The 6,983-nt window shown below is 37.4% G+C and overlaps 1 long non-coding RNA gene across 1 annotated transcript; it reads right to left on the bottom strand.

Moving 5' to 3' along the window:
• Nucleotides 1-402: 402 nt before the first annotated feature.
• Nucleotides 403-2,688, bottom strand: LOC138143310 (uncharacterized). The gene is made up of 2 exons (XR_011163664.1): nt 2,317-2,688; nt 403-761 (listed from the first exon to the last, which is right to left on the bottom strand). It is a non-coding gene; the product is annotated as an uncharacterized lncRNA (long non-coding RNA).
• Nucleotides 2,689-6,983: the final 4,295 nt, after the last annotated feature.

Raw genomic sequence — 6,983 nt, 5'->3', positions numbered from 1 at the left:
GAGGTGGCTCACACTAATATTATTGGTTAGAGTCTCACATCAGCTCATTAAGAGCAGGGATTCTCTTTTTCTTTCCTTTCATCCCCAAGACTTTTCTCCACCCATAGAACATAGTAGGTACTAAATAAATATTTATGAATTGACTGGTAAATACTCCAGTTCCACTCTTTTTTTTTTTTTTAAAGCAATCGGGGTTAAGTAACTTGCTCAAGGTTACACAGCCAATTATTTCTGGGTGTGGTGCTAAGTATCTGAGCCAGGATTAGATCCCCAGGTCATCCTGACACTGGAGCCAGTGTTCCTACTCGCTGTACTACCTGGCCGCCCCCAGTTCCACCCTTAACCACTAGTTATTTGTACCACAATTCCATTCCACCAATTAACATCAATTAGCTTTCAAAAAGAGATTTTACAGAAGAGTATTTACTGAAAAGAGATGGCAAGAAGAAAAATATAAACACTCCCTTTCCCCAGCAGCTGTGGGTCACAGTTTCTTATACCACCTCCATTACAAGGGTGAGCTCAAAACCTAAAGTGTTTCTTACATACTTTTCATCCTACCCAGTTCACTTCCAGATGTGTCATATCTGATAGATGGATGTCATATCTCTGCTGATGCAAGACTGGGTCAGGAAGGTTGCTCAGGACTTTTTTCCTTAGTATCTTGCTTACTGAAAATCTACGTCCAGGCTCCAACTTCTAGGTTCTTTCTCCCGACTTCCAAATGTTCACAAGACCATAGCCATCTCCACCATCGTCACCTAAAGAATGGGCACAACAGAGAAAGAAGCAGTTGCCAGACCACATACTCATGGACTTCAGAGCCTCATTGGTCCATAAAAGCCAGAGGCTTCTTTCCTCACTAAGTCTTTTTGACTCCTTGATTGAATACACCCAGTCAAGAAATGAAGACCAGTCTTACTTTAGCTGGTTATTGCCTTTTGAATGTACCCCAGTACTGATTATACACTCCTCTTTGAGTTACATGGCTAGCAGATTAGAAACAGTTACAAAATGTCTACCATGATCCAGATCAGACAGCAGAGCACTTCCATTACACATTATCCTGCCTTTCCAGAAGAAGTCTCTTCAGTTTTTCCCCATGTGGGGATTACATCAAGTGAGCACACTGTGCATGCTCACCAGTCCCCCATTACTGAATGAATGCATGAATGAATGAAACAGCATTTATTAAGCATTGTATATGAAGCATTATGGTAAGCTCTGGGGATACAAAAAGAAAAATAAGTCTGCCCCTGTTTTCAAGGAACTTATATTTATATTGAGGGAGACAATACATAGAAAAGAATTCAGCTACAGAGTGGATGAAAAAGTTTACAAGTCCTAAGAGTATTGCTTGCTGCTGCTGTTTGTCCTTCACTCTGGAAGGAGGACCGTGACATAAAGAAGTTGATGCTATGACTTGCAAGTCAATTAGATTTAAGTTAGAGAGGGCTGTGCAATGCCACCAGCCTCACTTTTTCCTCTAGAGCCTTCTGGGTCCACTGGCCAGATATAGATCAGGATGACTGGAGGTTTCCCCACTCCCCCCACAAGAGTATATCAAAAGGATGGATGGCAACGTCCAGAAGTTCTCAAGGTGCATCATGAGACATATGGTGGTTCCTAGGTGTCTGGAGGACATGGTTTCAAAGCAAATGGTAAGGCCCAAGAAGATTTCTCTTAGAAACACAACAAAAGCTGAACCTTGAGACAGCACTTTTCAATAAGACATCTAACTGCTTAAGGTTATTAATAGTCTAATCAGTCTCCCACCCTTTTATTAATAATGCTTCACTAATAGGTACCGAAATGCTCTTTTCAAATGAGAAATCCAGAGCAAAGGTCGCATCAAGAAGGGAATGGAAGTTCCCATTAAATGTTAAACAATAATAATAACTGAAACAACATTCTCCAATTCCAAGGTCAGGACTTCTGTTAACAGATTATGTAACACTTAACAATTCAAAGCATGAACGATATAGTGGAAAGAGTCCTGAGGCTTGAGCCTAGGGGCTCTATGTATAAAATCCCAGCTCTGCCCTCAGAGTTCACATTCTAATGGAGGAAAAGTCAACACATAAAGAGGCAGTAGAAAGCAAGGGTGGGGGAGGAGGACACCTAAGGGAGATCACGGAAGTGGAGTGGAGGCTGAGCCTCAGCAATATAAGGCAAAAACCTCACTTCTCAGAGGCAGGGCTACAATCCAAGTTTCACTTTGGGCAGAGATGGTTGGAGAGTGGGAGAAGAACATCAAATAAGTCAATTGTTCTGAAATGTAAAGTATGTGTAGAGTAGGAAGATATTCCAACTTACCCGGATTGATCAGAGGCTGACTAGGAAGGGCTTTAAAAGCTAAACCAAAAAGGTTATTTTTACTTTATCCTAGACGCAATAGGCAAACTCCAGGTTCCATGATTCCAAATCTGGGGCTCTTTGCCTCATATTAAGCTACCTGTCTGTGACATGGCTGTAGAATGAGGAAAATCTTGCACGTACAACCCACCTCACAGGATTGTTGTGGGGGAAACAATGTATTAACCTTAAAGAACCAGATAAATGTGAGTTATCATTCTTCCTTGCCCAAGCCCTCCCTAGTTCACACGCAGGGTTGGAGTGGAATTGACCTTCTCTCCATCATAAATCCCCTGGAGCCACAGATAGCTTCATCTGCTCCCTTTTCTCCAAATGATTAAAGGGCTTGGCTAATTTTTTTCCTAATAAAAAGTGTCTCATAATCTGATAACCATGAGTTATTGGTGAAACCCTAGCAGGGAGTGTCATCCATAATGTGGTCCTAAAAACCTCTCAATTATACTTGTCACTTGAAAGCGAAAAGTAAATTTTTTTTTGACATGGAGAACAAATTACACTAGGTAAATAAAGACACCTGGGGAAACTAATGCTTTCAGCTGTGCTCTTGCAACCCCTAGTAAAAAAAACAAACCTGTAATATCTTCCCTTAAACCTTTTCTCTTCTCTTCAAAGGAAATGACTTAGGTATCTCACAGACAATCATTTCAGATCTAGATATGGAAGGAACCTCATAGCATCATAGATTTAGAGCTGGGAAGGATCTTAGAACTTCTCTAGACCAACTCCCCTCAATTTACGTATAAGGGAAACTGAAGCCCAACGAGGCAAGTGATTTGCCAAAGGTCACTTCGGTATTAAGTGACAAAGTCACACTTTGAATCCTAATTCAGAGATCTTTCCATTGCATGATGCTACTCTCTTGATTTAGAATGTATCCCTTTGAAGCAATAATTTTTATTGAACCCAAAAGCTAAAAATTATAGAATTTAAACTGAAAAAGGATCTATAGGATCCTCTAGTTCAGTCACTTCATTTTAGTGATCGGGAAATTGATATCTAGAGACCGGAAGTGATTTGTCCATTATCATACAGGCAAATTAATAATAAATCTGGAATTCAAACTCAAGTGCTCTTAAAAGCTAGATTCTTAGTTCATAGGATTGCAGAACTAAATCTGTATGGGACCTTCCTAACACCAACAGCAGCTAGTGTCCTCCCACCTAATCCACTTCCAATAATCATCTTGTATCTATTTTGTATACTCCTGTAGATGTACATATTGTTCCACTCCATCCCCCAGAATGTAAGTTCTTTGAAGACAGGGCTCATTTCACTTTTGTCTTCCTATACTTAGTACCTAGCACATAGTGCTTGGCACATAGCAGGTGCTCAATAAATGCTTGTCAATTGATTGATTAACATTAGAGGGCATCTGATTCAACCACATCATTTTACAGAAGACAAAACAAGAACCAGAAAGGTTAAGCAAATTTCCCAAGGTTACACAGGTAGTTAAGACCACAGTGTCACCATAGTTGTTAGGGTTCCAGCTTAGATCCTCTGAATCCAAAGCCACTGCTCTTCTCACTGTTCTCTTATGGTTGTATTCCAGTTTTTCACATGGAAAGTCACATGGCTGAAGGGTAAATAAGAGCATTTTATTCTAGAAAACCAGTGTTATAAATGATTGGGAAAAAGAATAAATCAATTCAGCATTTATCACCTTCTTCAAGAAAATTTTATCTCCTTTTGCAACACTGATCTCAGCTTTAAACTCATTCTCTGAATGTCAAGAAATATCGTTTGTCTTATAGCATGTGAGAAGCACCTGGAGCCTTGAGGCACAGTTACTTGCTTAAGTTAAACATATTAATATTTCACTTAGTAAGTTTTTTTTTCCTGTTACACACCAATCTTGGAAACTGAAGAGGACTCACTTCAGGATTACAGGACTTCTGAACTCCACTAGGGCAAGGGAAGCACAGACATATAAAAAATATGGGCCTTTGATTGTCCATGGGGAAAAATAAAAAGCAGAGCACTGTGTGACTTCACGTTAAGGGCAATCACTTTCAAAATAAAAGTGACACCACCAATGAAGATGAAATTAAGGCACTTTTGCCCAAGTATATGCCAACAAATCTAACAATCTAAATGAAAGGACAGATATTTACAAAAATATTCACTGTCCAGATTAACAGAAGCCAAAGAAGAATACTTATATGACACTACCTTAGAAAAAGAAATTGAAAAAGCCATCAATGAACTCCCTAAAAATAATCCCAAGGATCATATCCCATCCCCCCCAAGGAAGGGGAGAAGGAATTTCCCAGGAATGCAGGACTTGTTCAATATTAGGAAAAAATATCAGCACAATTAGCCATATTAATAACAAAGCCAACAAAAATCATATGATTATCTCTGCAGATGCAAAAAAAAAAAAGCTTTTGACAAAATACAGGGGTGGCTAGGTGGTGCAGTGAATAGAACACCGGCCTCGGAGTCAGGAGGATCTGGGTTCGGATCCGGCCTCAGACACTTAATACAAAAATTAGCCATGTGACCTTGGCCAAGTCACTCAACCCCAACTGCCCTCCAAAAAGACAAAAACAAAAAGACAAAATACAATACTCATTTCTAGTAAAAATACTAGAAAGCACAGGAATAAATGGAGCTTTCCTTAAAATAATGTCATGTCTGTCTAAAACTATCAGCAAGCATTATCTGTAATGGGTAAGTTAGACGCCTTCTCTATATGATCAAGAGTGAAGCAAGGATGACCATTATTAGCACTATTATTCAATATTATACTAGAAATTCTAGCTATAGCAACAGAAGAAGAAATTGAAGGAATTTGAATAGCACTCAGGAAACAAAACTATCATTTTTGCAGATGATATGATGGTAGAGTTAGAAAATCGAGTAAAAAATAGTTGAAACAATGACTTCAGCAAAGTTATGTAGGACATAATTTAAACATACATAAATCATCAGCATTTCTATATTTTACTAACAAAGTCCAGTAGCAAGAGATAGAAAGAGAAATTCTGTTTAAAATAACCATAGATAATATAATATACTTGGGAATCTATCTGCCAAGACAAACCCAGGAACTATATGAATACAACCACAAAACACTTTTCACACTAATAGTCATATCTAAACAACTGGGGGAATAGTAATTGCTCATGGGTACACTGAGCCAATATAATAAAGAATGACAATTCTACCTAAATTAATTCACTTATTCAGTACCATACAAATCAAATTACTAAAAAATGTTTTATAGGACTAGAAAAAAATAGTAACAAAATTCATCTGGAAGAACAAAAGGTCAAGAATATTAGGGGAATCAATTTAAAAAAAAAGTGTGAAAGAAGGTAGCCTAGCAGTACCAGATCTCAAATTGTATTACAAAGCAGTAATCATCAAAACAATCTCACACTATATACCAAGAAAAGGTCAAAATGGATATACAATTTACACATAAAGGGTGATACAATAAACAAATTAGAGGAGCCTGGAATAGTTTGCCTGTCAGATCTATGGATAAGGAAAGAATCTGTGACCAAACAAGAGATAGAGAGCATCTCACAATGTAAAATGGATAATTTTGATTACATTAAATTAAAAAGGGTTTGCACAAACAAAGCCAATGAAGCTGTGGTATATGGTTGCGATGGAATACTACTGTGCTATGAGAAAGGATGAGCAGACTGATTTCAGAAAAACCTGGAAAGACTCATACAAACCGATATAAATTTGAAGCAAGCAGAACGAGGACAACATCACACACAGTAACAATACTGTACAAGGATCAACTGTGAATGACTTAGCAATTCTCAGAAATACAATGATCCAAGACAATTCCAAAGGACTCATAATGAAAAATGTTATCCATCTCCAGAGAAAGAACTGATAAGAGTCTGAATGCAGATCAAAGCATACTAGTTTTCACTTTATTTTTTGTGGGTTTTTTCACTTCTGATCTGTTTCTTCTTTCACAACATGACTAATGTGGAAATGTGTTTTACATGACTACAGATGTATAATCTATATCATATTGCTTATTATCCTGGGGAGAGGGAGAGAAAATTTGGAACTCAAAACATTTTTTCCTTCGTTTTAAATTTTTTAATCATTATGAATTGGACAAACATGAACATTTCTTCATGTGAAAAACAGAAAGAGGATTGTATATGAAACCCTGAACACCTTTGTTTTTAAAAAATATTTATCAAATTTAATATAACATTGCTCTGTTTATACGTATCCCCTTCTGAATTTTTGAATCCCCTTCTGCTCTCTTCTATGTATTTTTCTTTTTATCAATTTATTTTTATTATTAATCATTATTTTATATAAAATAATTATTATTTATATTATAAATTTATTTGTTTATAGTTGTCAACATTCACTTCCACAAAATTTTGAGGTCCGAATTCTCTCCCCTCCCCCCCAAGATGTCATACATTCTGATTACCCCTTCCCCCAATTTGCCCTCCCTTCTATCACTCCTCCCTTCTCTTGAATACATGATATACATGAAAATGAACCATGAAACACTACATAAATGTTACCTTTTATCCAAGATTTCCCAACAAGGGTCTTTATCCTTACACATACCTGCATTGTATTCTGAAGGTCCTTGAATGTCAGTCATAGAA

Source organism: Petaurus breviceps, unplaced genomic scaffold, assembly GCF_028583685.1.
Source record: "Petaurus breviceps papuanus isolate PSGF00001 unplaced genomic scaffold, PetGlider_PUasm1.0 138, whole genome shotgun sequence".
NCBI lineage: Eukaryota > Metazoa > Chordata > Mammalia > Diprotodontia > Petauridae > Petaurus > Petaurus breviceps.
The sequence above is the reverse complement of the archived record's forward strand: the minus strand, read 5'-3'. Positions and strand labels throughout refer to the sequence as shown.